The sequence below is a fragment of the Lolium perenne genome, chromosome 4 (assembly GCF_019359855.2).
Source record: "Lolium perenne isolate Kyuss_39 chromosome 4, Kyuss_2.0, whole genome shotgun sequence".
Classification (NCBI taxonomy): Eukaryota; Viridiplantae; Streptophyta; class Magnoliopsida; order Poales; family Poaceae; genus Lolium; species Lolium perenne.
The window spans coordinates 29,231,391-29,247,332 of record NC_067247.2 but is presented as its reverse complement, the minus strand read 5'-3'; the positions used below and the strand labels follow the sequence as shown (position 1 = coordinate 29,247,332).

Genomic DNA, 15,942 nt, shown 5'->3' with positions numbered 1-15,942 from the left:
CGACTTGGGCGATGAAGCCCCCGGGTTCGGCTGAGCAGCCCCCGGGTCAGCCGGCACGAATATTGAATCCGAGTCCGGTGACGGTATGATGGACGGCTTCTTGAGAACCGCCAAGGCGACACCCGGCGGAATGGCTTGCCGGGTTGAGCCAATCTTGGACAAGGCGTCAGCCGCTTCGTTGTTCGCTCGTGGCACATGGTGGAATTCGCAGCCGTCGAAGAAGCCGGATAACTGCTGGACATGGAAGCGGTATGAGGCCATGTTGGCGTCCTTCGTGTCCCAGTCGCCCAATGCTTGCTGTATAACCAAGTCGGAGTCGCCGAAGCAGAGTATGCGATGCACGCCAATCTCCTTGGCCAGCTTCAGCCCATGAATGAGCGCTTCATATTCCGCCACATTGTTGGATGCGGTGAAGTGGATCTCCAGGACGTAGTCCAGCCGGTCTCCCTTGGGAGAGGTGATGACGATGCCGGCTCCCAAGCCGTTGCGCATCTTTGAGCCGTCGAAGTGCATCTTCCAATGCGTGGAATCCGGCACAGGCGGCAAGTACTGCATCTCAGCCCAGTCGACGAAGAAGTCCGCGAGGATCTGCGACTTGATGGCTGTGCGTGGCTCGTAGAGGATGGTGTGGGCGGCCAGCTCCAGGGCCCACTTGGCAACCCGGCCGTTGGCATCCTTGCTGCCGATGATTTCCGCCAAGGGTGCTGTGGCAACCACCCTGATGGGGTGCTCTTGGAAGTAGTGCTTGAGCTTCTTGGCCGCCATGTAGACGCCGTAGGTGACCTTCTGGTAGTGGGGGTAATTTTGCTTCGACTGGGAGAGCACTTCGCTAAGGTAATAGACTGGGCGCTGGACCAGCTGCTCCCTGTTGCTGGCTTCTTTGCGCTCCACCACCAGGACAACGCTAACCACTCGGTTGGTGGCTGCGATGTACAACAGCATCGGCTCCATTGAACCCGGCGTTGCAAGGATTGGCGCGGTTGAAAGCACGCGCTTCAAGTCACGGAAAGCCTCATCCGCCTGCGGTGACCAGACGAACTTGTCCGCCTTCCTCATTAGTTGATACAGGGGCAGTGCCTTCTCCCCCAGCCGGCTGACGAAGCGGCTCAAGGAAGCCAGGCAGCCAGCGAACTTCTGGACGTCCTTGAGGCACTGCGGCAGTTCCATCTTCTCTAGGGCACTGATCTTGTCCGGGTTGGCTTCGATCCCTCGCTGAGAGACGAGGTAGCCAAGGAGCTGGCCAGACGGCACGCCGAATGTGCACTTGGCCGGGTTGAGCTTCATCCGGAATCTTCTCAAATTGGTGAAGGTTTCTCTCAGGTCATCAAGGAGGGTAGTCGTCTCCTTGGTCTTTACAACGACATCATCCACATATGCGTGAACGTTTCTGCCGATTTGATCCTGCAAGCATTTTTGCATGCACCTTTGGTAGGTGGCGCCTGCATTTTTCAAGCCGAACGGCATAGTCGTGTAGCAATAAGCCCCGTACGGGGTAATGAACGAAGTCTTTATTTGATCAGCCGGATTCAAAGGAATCTGGTGGTAGCCTGAATAGGCATCTAAGAAAGACAACAGTTCACAGCCGGCAGTCGAGTCTATGACTTGATCTATGCGCGGCAGGGGGAAGGGATCCTTTGGGCACGCCTTGTTCAGGCTGGTGTAGTCGATACACATGCGCCAGGAGCCGTTCTTCTTCAAAATCAGGACCGGGTTCGCCAACCAGTCCGGGTGCAGCACTTCCATGATGAAGCCGGCAGCTAGGAGCCGGGCGATTTCTTCACCGATGGCCTTCCTTCGTTCTTCGGCGAAGCGCCTGAGAGGCTGCTTCACCGGCTTGGCTTCAGGCCGGACGTGGAGGTGGTGCTCAGCCAACTCCCTCGGCACACCCGGCATGTCTCTTGGAGTCCATGCGAAGATGTCCCGATTCTCACGGAGGAAGCTGGTGAGCTCGCTTTCCTATTTCTTGTTCAAGCCGGCACCGATGGTGACGAACTTGTCCGGCTGCGCCGGGTCCAGCAGGATCTTCTTGGTGTTGTCGGCCGGCTGGAAGTGAGTCGTCCCAGCCGGGTTGCCCGCAGCCGGCATGTCTGTCTGCGCGGCTTTGGCGAGGGCGACGGCGTCGTGGATGAGCTGCTTCTCGGTGGCGATGACCAGCGTCTGGGCCATCTTGGAGCTCTGCGTGGCGCAGTCCATGGAGCGGCGATAATCGCCGGCTACGGTAATGACCCCCTTGGGGCCAGGCAGCTTCATCTTCAGGTACCCATAGTGGGGCACCGCCATGAACTTGGTCAGGGCCGGCCTGCCCAGGAGCGCGTGGTAGGGACTCACGAGGTCCACCACCTCGAACTCGATTCTCTCGGTGCGGAAGTGGTCCGGCTTCCCGAACATCACCTCCAGCGTGATCCGGCCGATCGGCTGGCAGCAATGGCCTGGCACGATGCCATGGAAGACGGTGGGGGTGGGGCGCAACTCGGCCTCCTGGATGCCCAGCTTGCGGGCGGTGTCGCGGTAGAGGATGTTGATGCTGCTGCCGCCGTCGATGAGGACGCGCGAGAAACGCACGCTGCGCCGGGTTGTGCCGATGGTGGGGTCGAGGACCATGGCGTAGCTGCCCGGCTTCGGTAGGACAGCCGGTGTGTCGCGGCGATCAAAAGTGATGGCCTGCTCTGACCAGTTTAGGTACTGGGGGACCGGCGGTATGACCGCGTTGACCTCGAGGGAACGGCGCTCTTGGCTCGTCCTGTCCTCGGGCTCGGAGGTGAAGATGATGTAGGTGGCGTCTTCGGCCAGATACCGGCCGGCATGGTGCACTTGGTTAGCCTCGTGGTGCTCGAGGTTGGCGTTCTCTGCGCCGGCTTGGCCACCCGGCCCGCCGGCTGGTGGAGGCGGGGGTGGAGGCGGTAGAGGTTCACCGCTTGTCAGCCGCTTCATGAAGTGGCAGTCGCGGGTGGTGTGGTTGGAGGGGTTCTTGCCGCTGTGGTACTTGCACGGCGAGTCGAGCATCTGCTCGAAGGTGTACTTCGGCTTCCACTGCCGGTCTTGCTTACGGCGGCGGCTGCCGCCTGCCGCGTTGTTCCGCCACGGCGGCCACGTGGGCGGAGCCGTACCGGCGGTCCGGCTGGTCGCTGTGACGCTTGCCGCGGTAGTTGTCCCGCCGGCTGCCGTGCGAGGCGCCCTCGGCCGGCTTGTTGTTGTCCCGTCTTGCTGGGGCCGGTGAAACATCAGCCGGCGCCTTGCCGGCTTCCTCTGCCAGCGCGTACTTGTCTGCGATGACCATCAAGGCGGCCATCGTCTTGGGCTCGCTGCGGCGTAGCTTGTGCCACAGCATGGTGTTGGGTCGGCAGCCGCCCATGAAGAAGCTGATGGCTTGCATCTCGTGCACGCCCTCGCAAGAGTTGCGCATCTCGCACCAGCGCATCAGGTACGCGCGATCCGTCTCGTCCGGGCCCTGCTTGCACATCTCAAGCTGTTGAGGGCGACCCGGCCGGCGATAAGTGCCGGTGAAGTTGCTGATGAAGGCGGCTTCGAAGTCCAGCCAGCCGTTTATGCTGCCGGCTGGCAGGTTGTTGAGCCACGTGCGGGCGGAGCCGAGTAGCATGAGGGGGGAGTAGCGCACAGCCCAGCGCTTGTTGCCCTTGGCGATGCCGACTGCCGTGGAGTAGTCCAGCAGCCAGTCTTCCGGCTTGGCGGTGCCGTCGTACTTGGGCGTGTCGCGCGGGAGCTGGAAGCCATCGACCATGGGCTCGTTGAGGATCCGCGGCCCGAAGCACTTTGGGCCGGCTGGCCCCTCTTCTTCCGCGATGCGGGATTGAACCAGCCGGTCGAGGCGGTCTCGGGCGTCAGCGGGCTCAATGCGCGGGCCCAGCCGGGAGTGTGCCGGCTGGCGTGCGCCGCTTGCTTCTGGAGCCGGCCGGTGATGACGGCGGGGCCCGGAGTCTTGCTCCTGGTTTCGGCTTGGAGGGGGCCGGCTGCGGCTGCTGCCGCTCGGCTGGTGGCTTGGCCGGCCCGAGCTGTGCGTGGCCCGGGAATCATGGCGCCGGCTTGGTGCTGGGGAGGAGGACTCGGCCGTGTCCCTGGCGCCTTCCCTGTCGTTGCCTGCAGCTCCACGAGCGTGAGAAGCTCTGGGGGCATTGACATACCTGGGGTCGGCGATCTGCCTGTTGGCTGCGTTGAGCAGCTCGGTCACCCGCCGTGTCCGGCGGCGTAACTCTTCGCCTTCGAGGCGGTTCAGCTCTTCTGCGGCGGCTTCTGCCGCGCGCACGTTCTTGTCGGGGGTGTTGTAGACGGGGAGCTCCGCGGACGGAGCCGGCGAAGGAGCGCCGTCGCGGGCGATCTCAGCGCCAAGGTCGCGGCCCCTGCGGCGGATGTGGCCAGCTCGGCTTGGCTCGTCGCCGCCTGGAGTGAGGCCGTGGGCGCGGTTGTACTCGCGCTGGGTGATCTCCATCTGGCGCTTAGCAGCAGCCAGTTCTTCGGTTTGCTTGAGGAGGAGCTGGCGGTGCGCCTCCAAGTCCGCCTCGATGGCGGTGGGGTCTCCGCCAGGCGTGAGCGGGGTGCTCAGCTTTGCCCGGACTGCATCCAGCCGGGACGGCGGTGGTGCCGCTTTCGGGCCCGAGCCGGAGGCGTTGGGGTCGATGTTGCGCTCCAGGTTGGGGCCGCGCATGCGCGGGTTCTTGGTGGGGAGCTCGTCGCCAGCCATCATGACTTGCACGACGGCGGGGCTGGCGGGAGCGCTGCTGCCGGCTCGCGGAGGAGGGCTAGCGCAGCGCAGCACCTGCCGCGGGTAGCGCGGCGGTGCGACGGTGGCGACGTAGACGTCGAAGCCGCCGAAGGAGATGACGCTGCCGCCGGCTGGGAAGGGCCGGTCAGCGAAGCAGCCAGCGTTGTCGCTGACGCAGTCGAGGGAGCCGAATCTCCAGATCAAGCCTGAAGCGACTCGCTCGCCGGTGGTGGTGGTGAGGCCCGTCCGGATGACGACACCGGCCGAGGATGCTGAAGGCCCCACGGTGGGCGCCAAATGTCGTGGTATCGTCACGGCATATGCCATAGGGTGGCTAATCGAAGTGGTTCCTGAGGGATCTCACGGCGGTATCCGGATGCGGGTATGGGCACGAGCGACACGGCGACGTACCCAGGTTCGAGGCCCTCCGATGGAGGTAAAACCTCTACTCCTGCTATGAGTGTATATGATGATCACACGATGCTGGTGGTGCTCCTAGAGCTGTGTCCGGCTGCTCCTGAGAGGCTAAGGAAGACTATGGTCTCTCTCACAGGGCAGCTCTGTAGGTGGGTGAAAGCGATAAATGATCGATCCCCTGCACGAGAGGGGGTAGTGCGGCTTATATAGGCACCGGCACTTTACATATAAGACCCTATAGTTTGCTGGCCGGCTCGGCCGGCTTCGGCTTCCGCTCCTTCCCGAGGCGGTGACGTCAGGAGTGGTTGAGGCATCGTGGCCTGTCCCATCCGGCTGCCACGGTCAGCGGTATGGAGGAGGTGTCCCTGTCTCCGTCAGCCACTGTAGCCAGTACGGATCGTCGTAAGCCCTGACGGCCTGTCCGGCGCGTGGCACTATTGCTCCACAGTGCCCCGCGCTTTACGGAAGATGGAGTCAGCGTGGACTTTGGGAACCCGGATCACCTACCCGGTTCCTTCCAGTGCAAGACTCGCCAGCCTCGAGTCGGTCTGAGGTACAAACCCCAGTCGGATATGGCTTGTAGAAGCCGGCCCAACTACAGCATTGGTGGCCGTAGCCAGGCCGACTAGGACCTAGAGCCAGCCGGCTTCCGGACCAGCCGGCCACGGCGCAAGCCGGCTGCTCCTCAGCCGGCCTTTGCCGCGAGCCGGCCAGTGGCCAGCCGGCTGCTCCGCGTCCATTGCCCTACCCGGGGTCTTCCCCCCGACAAAGAGGGACGCAGGAGACGTGTCAGTGTTCAAGCGTCTAGGGCCTCTCCCATCTCGGAACAAGCAAGCTGAGTCCTCTCGGGTGGAAGATCTCGAGGAGTTAGAAGATGACGATAAAGAAGAAGATAGATACCACCGACCAAGGTGGTGCCCTGATGGACTCAGCCATTCTCAAAAGCGTAGGGTTCAGCGACTACGTAGCGTAGAGGAAGCCGAGAGACGATACCTACACGCGTTAAGGAAAGCGCGGCCTGATTTGGCCGCGATAATTCAGCAAACTCTGGATGAGGAGGGTCGTCCACAGAAGAAAGAGTGGCGCCCCAAACAAAAGAAAGCCGATGATACGACATCGGCTGGCACGAACATGGTGTTCATTCTTCCATCGGAGTTTTGTGCTCCAGGAGTAGAAGAGGCACCTATAGCTCAGCTCGACTGCGGCCCACGACCAGTTGTCTTTGAGAAGCCACGAGAAAGGAGCTACAGGCATCTGAAGGCCCTGTACTTGGGAGGTTATATCAACGGGCAGCCTGTCAACAAGATGCTGGTCGACACGGGAGCAGCAGTCAATATAATGCCATACTCCATGCTACGTCGTTTGGGACGGTCTAGTGCAGACCTGATCAAGACCAACGTCACATTGAATGACTTCAACAACCAAGCATCAGAAGCACAAGGCGTTCTGTACGTGGATTTAACTGTAGGCCGAAAGACCATCCCTACGTCATTCTTCATCGTCGACAGTAAAAGCACTTACGCTGTCCTGCTAGGGAGAGATTGGATCCACGCTAACTGTTGCATTCCATACACAATGCACCAATGCTTGATACAGTGGGATGGAGATGAAGTGGAGATCGTCCATGCAGATGATTCAGCCGAAATATCAACGGCTGGCATGAACATTTGGGAAACGGGAGGCCAAGAGCCACTCTCCGGAATCAGTTTGGACGGCTGCGAGTTCATCGACGTGACAAAAAACGGGGTGAGGCTGGTCTTATCCACCGGCCTGACAGTATAGCAAGAGTAAAGGCAACGGACATACGTGGCAAGGCCGATCCCTGCGATCGGCCCCAAAAAATAAAAAGTGGTGATCTCATCTCAAGCATGTCACGTAGTCACAGTAAAGCACGAACAAGATGTAAACCTTCATTGAGCAATGCAATAAAAATGGGGGCCGATTCCAGCAATCGGCCCATACTATCCTCGCCATATGTTTTACCTGTGTTTAACATCGATCTAGCAGGCGACGGAAAGCTAGGGTATGGGTTTACATCGGCTGATGAGCTAGAAGAGGTTGACATTGGTCCTGGGGATAAGCCACGACCAACTTTTATCAGCAAAAAGCTAGATCCACATCTCAGGAGCCAAATGATAGCTCTGTTAAAAGAATACCCAGATTGCTTTGCATGGGATTACACAGAGATGCCTGGGTTAGACAAGAGCATCATTGAGCATCGGCTCCCTCTCAAGAAAGGATTTCGGCCGTTCCAGGAACGTGCACGTCAGATGAAGGCCGATATCCTAGAAGAAGTCAAGAAGGAGGTCGAGAAAATGTTGATCGCCGGGTTCATCAGGCCGTGCAGGTACGCTGAAAGGATTACCAATGTGGTGCCTGTACAGAAAAAGGATGGCCGATGGCGCGTTGCCATAGATTTTCGAGATCTCAATAGAGCCACTCCAAAGGATGAATATCCCATGCCGGTAGCAGAAACATTGGTCAATGCAGCTACCGGTCATAAGGTCTTAAGTTTCATGGATGGCAACGCCGGCTACAACCAGATCTTCATGGCTCCAGAAGATATACACAAGACTGCATTCAGAGTACCAGGTTCAGTGGGATTGTTTGAATATGTAGTCATGACTTTTGGACTGAAGAATGCCGGTGCAACATACCAAAGAGCCATGAATTACATCTTTCATGATCTAATCGGCAAATTGGTGGAAATCTACATTGATGACGTGGTGGTCAAGTCTGTCTCCGTAGAAGGGCACTTGGAGGATTTGCGACGCATCCTGGACCGGACCAGAAAATTCGAGCTAAGAATGATTCCAAAGAAGTGTGCCTTTGGGGTGACGGCCGGTCAGTTCTTGGGTTTCTTGGTTCATGAACGTGGAATCGAGATTGGCTTGAAAAGCCAGGAGGCAGTACGCACCATGCAACCACCTACCACGAAGAAGGAACTCCAATGCCTCATCGGCAAAATCAACTTCGTCCGAAGATTCATCTCCAATCTGTCGGGACGAATTGAGCCATTTATGGGATTGGTGAAAATTAAGTCTGATGACGAGTTTCACTGGGGGGCAGAGCAGCAACAAGCGTTCGACGAGATTAAGGAGTATCTATCGACTCCGCCTGTGCTGGTTCCGCCTCAGCAAGATAGACCGTTCTATATTTACTTATCGGTAGCTGACACTTCCATCGCGTCAGTGGTGGTGCAACTGTATGAGGGTCTGGAAAAGGTGGGTTTCTACATCAGCAGGAGGATGTTGGATGCAGAGATGAGGTATCCTGAGATCGAGAAGTTATGCCTCTGCTTGTTTTTCACCTGCACCAAGCTTCGTCACATCTTTCTGACAGCAGAAATCATCATCATATGCAAATCAGACGTCATCAAACATATGTTGTCGGCCCCTGTTTTAAAAGACCAACTTGGTAAATGGATGTTTGCATTATCGGAGTTTGATCTCCGGTATCAGCCTGCGAAAGCAGTCAAGGGACAAGCGTTGGCCGATCTCATCGCTGAACGAATCAATATTGATATAGCAGCACTATATGTACGTGCATGGGCTATGTTCTTCGATGGATCGGCTTGTGACGATGGTTGTGGCATCGGTATTCTGCTCGTGTCGCCTCGGGGGGCAACATATTCCTTCTCCATCAGGTTATCTACCCCTTGCACCAACAATGTCGCTGAGTACGAAGCAATACGCAAGGGAATGGAGTTGCTTCTGGAAGCCAGGGCAGAAGCGGTGGAACTTTTTGGAGACTCCAAGTTGGTGATTTCCCAGCTCACGGACGAATACAAGTGCGAGAGTGAGTAACTCTTCCTATTATGGATGGAATGCCGCGAACTGATGGCACAGTTTCGGTACATCAACTTCAATTGGGTCCCAAGATCTCAAAATACCGAGACCAACGATCTCGCACAGATGGCGTCAGGCTATAAGGACATACCAGATGGGTCAGAAGTTCAGGTGCAATTCCTGGAACAGGATGACTGGAGAGCCGATATCTTCAATTACTTGAAGGATCCAGCTCGGGGGCACCTAAACGGATAAGGTATAAGGCCATGAAATATGTCCTTATAGGAGATGATATGTTCTACAGGACGTTAGAAGGGTTACTGCTCAAATGCCTGGGACCAACCGAATCTAATCGGCTCTTGCACGAGGTGCATGAAGGCGCCTGTGGAACTCACCAATCGGCTCATAAGATGAAGTGGCTAATTAGGCGATCAGGGTTTTACTGGCCTACCATGCTTGAGGACTGCTTTAGGTACTATAAAGGGTGTCAAGCGTGTCAGATGTTTGGGAAAATTCAGATGGTGCCCGCATCAGCAATGAACCCCATCATCAAACCTTGGCCGTTTCGAGGTTGGGGCATGGACATGATCGGTAAAATCCATCCTGCATCGAGCAAAGGCCACGGGTGGATTTTGGCCATTACAGATTACTTCACTAAATGGGTGGAGGCCGTTCCTATGAAGAAGGTAAAATCGGAAGATGTTATCCATTTTGTGAAAGAACATGTCATTCATAGATTCGGGATTCCCCAGACTATCACGACCGATGGAGGATCGGTCTTTGTTTCTAAGGAATTCAGGAAGTTCTGTGATGACATGGGAATTAAATTGATCCGATCGTCTCCATACTATGCTCAAGCCAACGGGCAAGCTGAAGCGTCCAACCAGAGCCTTATCAAGCTGATTAAGAGGAAAGTTGACGAGAACCCTAGGCGTTGGCATGAGGTATTGTCAGAAGCTTTGTGGGCCTACCGCATGTCATGCCATGGAGCTATAAAAACTTCGCCATACCAGCTGGTCTATGGGCAGGAAGCCGTATTGCCTTGGGAAATTACGGCTGGATCGAGACGTGTTACGTTTCAGAATGATCTAACAGCTGAAGAATATGCAGCCCTGATGAGTGATACTATTGAGGATTCAACAGAACTTAGACTTTGGTCGTTGGAGAAGATTAAGGAAAACAAAGCCAAGGTAGCCCGTGCATACAATAAGAAGGTGAGACCAAAGGAGTTTCAGGTTGGTGATCTAGTATGGGAAGCTGTGTTGCCATTAGGGACTAAGGATAAAGAATATGGTAAATGGTCTCCTAATTGGCACGGTCCATACAAGGTCGACCAAGTTTTGAAGGGTAATGCATACATGCTCGAGCAGCTGGACGGTGTTAAATTCCCAGTAGCCGTCAATGGTCAACACCTCAAGAAATATTTCCCAAGCATGTGGGATGACGGACAGTGAAACATGGGGGCCGATGCATAAAATCGGCCAGTAAAAAAAAATTATATACAAATCACAGCCGATGCACATACATCGACTTTAGAAATATAGACACCAGTACAGCCGATGCACGGACATCGACTTCAGGATATAAAAATCCGATGCATAATCATCGACTCTAGAGGAACAAGCTCAATTGAGCAGATAACAGATTATTTTCAGGCCAAAGACCGTGGCATTGGGATGATTCTCCCATTGGATTCGCTGAGGAGTTGAATCTGTGCGTTTGAAATCTAAGGTTGGCATGGACAAGGATTAAACCTGTTTGGACGGCAATTTGGGGAATCTGAGTTTATTTTCTCAGACGAAGGTTGCAAGTTACTGTGCAGACAGGCAATTGATCTGGCCTTAGTCGCGATTTATGGAAAAGGCCGATGCGCTGCCATCGGCTCTTTGCGCGTTGACTTACTTTGGCAATCGGCAAATTTGATGAGAAAACAAAATCGATAGAGGAATATTTTCTTCATTAATAGAGGGGATTTCTTACAAAGAAAGAGCCGATTGCTCAAGGGAGGAAGAACAAAAGAAAGGTCTATTGACCAATCTGCTACTACTACTAGACCTATACTAATAGGTGCTGCTCTACGGGCCGTTGCTTCCCTCGTCGTCGTCGGAGCTGCCGTCGGCGCTGCTGCCGGCGGGCTCCTCGTCGCTGCTCCCGTAGCCCTCATGGGGAGTCTCCTCCTCATCATCGTCGTCGTCGTCATCTGAGCCGGCGCGGAAGCGCTTCGCCGGCGGATAATCTTCGAGGGAGTCGTCGTCCTCCTCTTCTTCCTCCTCCTCGAAGGAAGTGTAGTCGTCCCAGGAGAACGAGTCATCCTCGCTCTTCGCCTCCAGTTCCCCATCGGCAAGGAACTGGAGGTCATCGTCCCCGCTGGTCAAGGACTTGTCGTCCTCAGACCAGACGGAGGTGTCGTGGTCCTCCTGGTCCCATTCCTCCGGGGCGCGCTCATTGTGCGCCGCCATCAGATCCCACTCCGGTGTGGGTTCGCGGGAGGAGGAAGAGGAGGAGGATTGGGAAGAAAGACCCGACGAGGCGGAGGAGGAGGAAGAGGAAGACATGGCTACAGGAGATGGGGGTTTCTTGGTGCCGATGGCTAGAACAGAGCAAGGGGATGAAGAGGCGAACTGTTCGGCGCGGTTAAATAAAAGGGGATATAGTGGAGATTCAATGCCACAGCAGTTTCCGAGGAAGTGGTGCCAAAAGAAAAAAAAACTGTCAGATCACGCGGAGAAGTTGAGAAGGCAAGGCATCATGATGAAGGATACTGCGACGGTTCTGCTCTGCCACGACATGACCCGACGAAGAAAAAACAGAGTGGTTTTGGAATTATCATTACCAAAACCAGGGGGCATGTGTTATCACCAGATTTTAACCAAATCAGAAGTGGGCCGTGATTGAGATGGGCTTAGTAAATATACGTAGAAATTATTCATGAATTGGCCTTGTATAAAGAGTTTGGGCTGAATTGCCCGTGTATCTGTAAATATAGTAGGATACGTGTCGGTTAGGATTAAAAGCAGAGTTTAGCTCGTACACGGTTGGGATTATTCCCACGTTAGAAAGTCTGCGGACTATAAATATGTATCTAGGGTTATTGAGAAAGAAGACGAACACATCCACAACAAAACCAATCTAGGCGCATCGACACCCCTTGTTTCGAGGGTTTCTTCCGGGTAAGCGCTATGCTGCCTAGATCGCGTCTTGCGATAGACGCGATCTAGGCAGAATCTTGTTTATCTGTCGTTCATGTGTTGCTCGTACTGAAGCCTTTTTGATGGCGAGCAACACCATTATCATGGATATGTTAGGGTTAGCATCGGTACTTTCTCGATGTATTTGATTAGTCATGCTACTCCTGGATATCTAGCCACCCTTGTACCAACCTTAGGTGCATGGGTGGCACCCTGCTTAGTCATTGTTTGGTAGATCCGATCCGTTACGATCGCTCCTTGTTCTTCAAGGATTAGTTTAATATCTACATAGTTAGGCCTTATAAACGGGTTGAAGGATCCAGTAGCACGTATGGTATAGTTTGCTAGTCCTAAATAAGATGTTCCGGGAATCAACTCCACGTTGGTTTTTAGGCCTTGTCTAGGGCTGATTTATTATCATCCTTCGTGTCTGCCAGGCTCAATCACGTGTAGGACGTTCCGGTTATGTGGTGAAAACCCTAGATCGTCGTAGATCGTTTTAACTTAATATTGATCAAGCAGGACCACCATGTTATTGTAGATCTCATACGAATCATGGGTGGATCGGCTCCTTGAGCCGATTCACGGGACAACCTGAGAGCCGATCGAGGCTCGTATTTAATGTTTACGTGTATGCCATGCAGGAAACTAGTCGAAGCAATCCATCACCTTCCTGACCAGGTATAGGTCAGGTGGCACGCCCTTGCACCAGCATCGGACGTGCGTGCCGGATCTTTGCGGGCCGTCGATCTCGAGGGACCAGGGCCCTCCAGCAGTCCTGGGAGCCTCCCGGCTCTTCGTGTTGCCCGTCGCTACTCGTCGGTGGGTTTTGGTGGTCAACAACGTCCCAGTTTCCATCGCGGCCATCCGCAACGTCATCGGCTCCGACTCGATGGTCTCTCCTCCTCCTCTCTTGATAAGGATGGACCACGTACCTAGATCAAGTCAATCATTTCCATCTAAGTTGTCCTGCAAAAACAAAAGAAAACAACAAGTTCTCTGTTTCCAGTTCCCAAAGGGTGTTAGGGGGATGGGGAAGAGATATACAAGGTAGGTTGTGGATAAGATGGCCATGAAGCACGAATCCCAGCGCTCTGGTCCAAAGGGTGGAGCAATCGATTGAGCTCCAAGCAAGTTCTCGGCCAGCCGAGATCTAGCAAAAGGGGAAAATGTAAGTGGTGAATAGTCCTCAATTTAACCTTTTTGGACTTTGAATTTGGTCCATTATCCTTGTTAATATTGGATTTGTCTTTTTTTATTTCTCGGAGTAATGACTATTCACAATTGGAAGGTGGAAACAGTTTTGTATCAAATTATTTCGTAATTCGATGATTTGGTGAAACAAAAATGTACCTAGATTTAGAATTATCATAAAAATATTAAAGACCTTATATTTCAAAATTTTCTTCAGATTCTAAAATCTTCCAGATTTTTTAAAAGTTTGGATTTATAAATAATCAATTTAAAATTTGTTTAAATATGAAAATTGTTCGATTTTTAAATTTGAACATTTATCAAAATTGAAGAAATTTCAAATTTGTACGATTTAAAAATGTTCGAAATTTACATAACGCTGATAATATGAAATGTTCAGATTAAAAAATAAGGAATAACAGGAAAAAAGCTGGAAAAACCAGGGAAACCCGACCGAAAACAGACGCATGCGAAGTTGTTGGTCTTGGACGCACACCCCTACCTGCCTGGCTGAGTCCGTATCGTGCACGCGTACCGCCGTGCCGTCCGCATGAGCGCGGTGCAGCGCACGCATCGCCGTTTGCGCCGCCACCGCGCGTGTCACGGAAACATCTGCACCCAAGGAAGGACGAGCCACGCATGGGCAGCACCTATCCAATCCAATCCAATCATCAAAAGTGGGGAGCGTGTCGTACCGGCCGGCCACACATGAAAACGGAAGGAGAGCACGGCTAGCTCTAGCGGCTCGACGCGACAGCGACGCCACGCCATGGCGACGTACTAGGCATATCCATCGATGGAATGGGCATCCATCTAAAAGGAACCGGTATTAAAGGCGGCATTAATACCGGTTCCATGCGTGAAACATCAATATCGGTTCGTTAAGATCCTTTTATACCGGTTCGTGTTACGAACCGGTATGAAAGGGTTTGAGCCCATTTTCCAGGCGGAGGTGGGGCCAGGGCTGCACCTTTAGTACCGGTTCATATAAGGAACCGGTACTAAAGGGTTTGTGCTATATCAGCGCGCGCCGCCCCGCCCGAGCTCCCTGCATCTCATTTCCTTCTCATCCTCTCCCACATTTTCAAATATTTTGCACCTCTCACACTCCAATAATCTTCATTTTTCTCCACCATTTTAATAAGATTAACGGCATACATCTATCCAAGGGTTAGCAATATCATCCTTCCTTCCGGCGTTCTTAATTTAGCTCATTTCTTTGGTAGTTTTAAGTCGTACTATTTTTCTAGTGCTAGCAAGGTGTTCGATGAAATGCCTAAGTTAGGGATTTTATTTCTATTATATGCAATTTGAGCTGAAATTATGGTATGTTTTGTACGTTTTAATTAGTATCATCCACGTCCTCACCGCCGTCGATCGCCAGCGTCGTCCCCTAGCCGGCACGGTACCACCTCGGTGAGCCCCTCTTCTTTTTTATAAAAACAATTAGTTTTATGTGATGAACTTGAATATTAATTAAGTTGGTCACTCATATATCCACAATGTTGTGTACTTAATGATTTTTGATATACATATAAAATGCAGATGAGTCGACAATGGATGTACGGTGACCGGTGCCATTCCGAGTTCATTAATGGCATGCATTATTTTCTCAACAAGGCTGAGGCAAACAGGCGGTCGAATGGTTTCATGTATTGTCCATGTAGTTCCTGTAAGAATATGAAGGATTACTCTACCTCAAAGACCCTTCACGTCCACCTGCTGGAGAACGGTTTCATGCCCAGCTATAATTGTTGGACCAAGCACGGAGAAAGAGTGGTTATATTGGAAGACAACGAAGAAGAAGAGGATAGTGACAACTATCCCATATTCACTAAAGACGGTGATAGTAGAATGGGGAAAGACGAAGCTGAAGAAGAGCCCATTTTCGATGAGCCGATTTTTGATGACCCGGATGACGATTTGGGTCGGGCCATTCTTGATGCGAAGATGAACTGCGGAAATGAAAATGAGAGGTTGAAGTTGGAGAAAATGTTAGAGGATCACAACAAACTGTTGTACCCAAATTACGAAAATGGTCAGAAAAAGTTGTGTACCACGCTGGAATTGCTGCAGTGGAAGGCAGATAATGGTACTTCTGACAAGGGATTTGAAAAGTTGCTGAAAATAATAAAGAAGATGCTTCCAGGGGAGAACGTATTGCCCTCTAGCACGTACGAAGCAAAGAAGGTTGTCTGCCCTCTAGGATTAGAGGTGCAGAAGATACATGCATGCATCAATGAGTGCATCCTCTACCGCGGGGAGTACGAGAATTTGAATGCATGCCCGGTATGTAGTGCATTGAGGTATAAGATCAGGCGAGATGACCCTGGCGATGTTGAGGGCGGGTCCACCCCCAGGAAGAGGGTTCCTGCGAAGGTGATGTGGTATGCTCCTATAATACCACGGTTGAAACGTTTGTTCCAGAACAAAGAGCATGCCAAGTTGTTGCAACGGCACAAAGAGGACCGTAAGAAAGATGTGATGCTGAGACACCCCGCTGACGGGTCGCAGTGGAGAAAAATCGACAGAGAGTTCAAGTCATTTTCAGATGACGCAAGGAACTTAAGATTTGGTCTAAGTACAGATGGCTTTAATCCTTTTGGGGAGCAGAGCTCCAGTCATAGCACCTGGCCAG

General features: G+C 53.1%; 1 protein-coding gene across 1 annotated transcript in view; it reads left to right on the top strand.

The window, feature by feature from the left end:
* The window catches only part of LOC139838883 (uncharacterized), a 67,329-nt gene that overhangs the window by 5,216 nt on the left and 46,171 nt on the right, over positions 1 to 15,942 (top strand). The window lies entirely within an intron of this gene.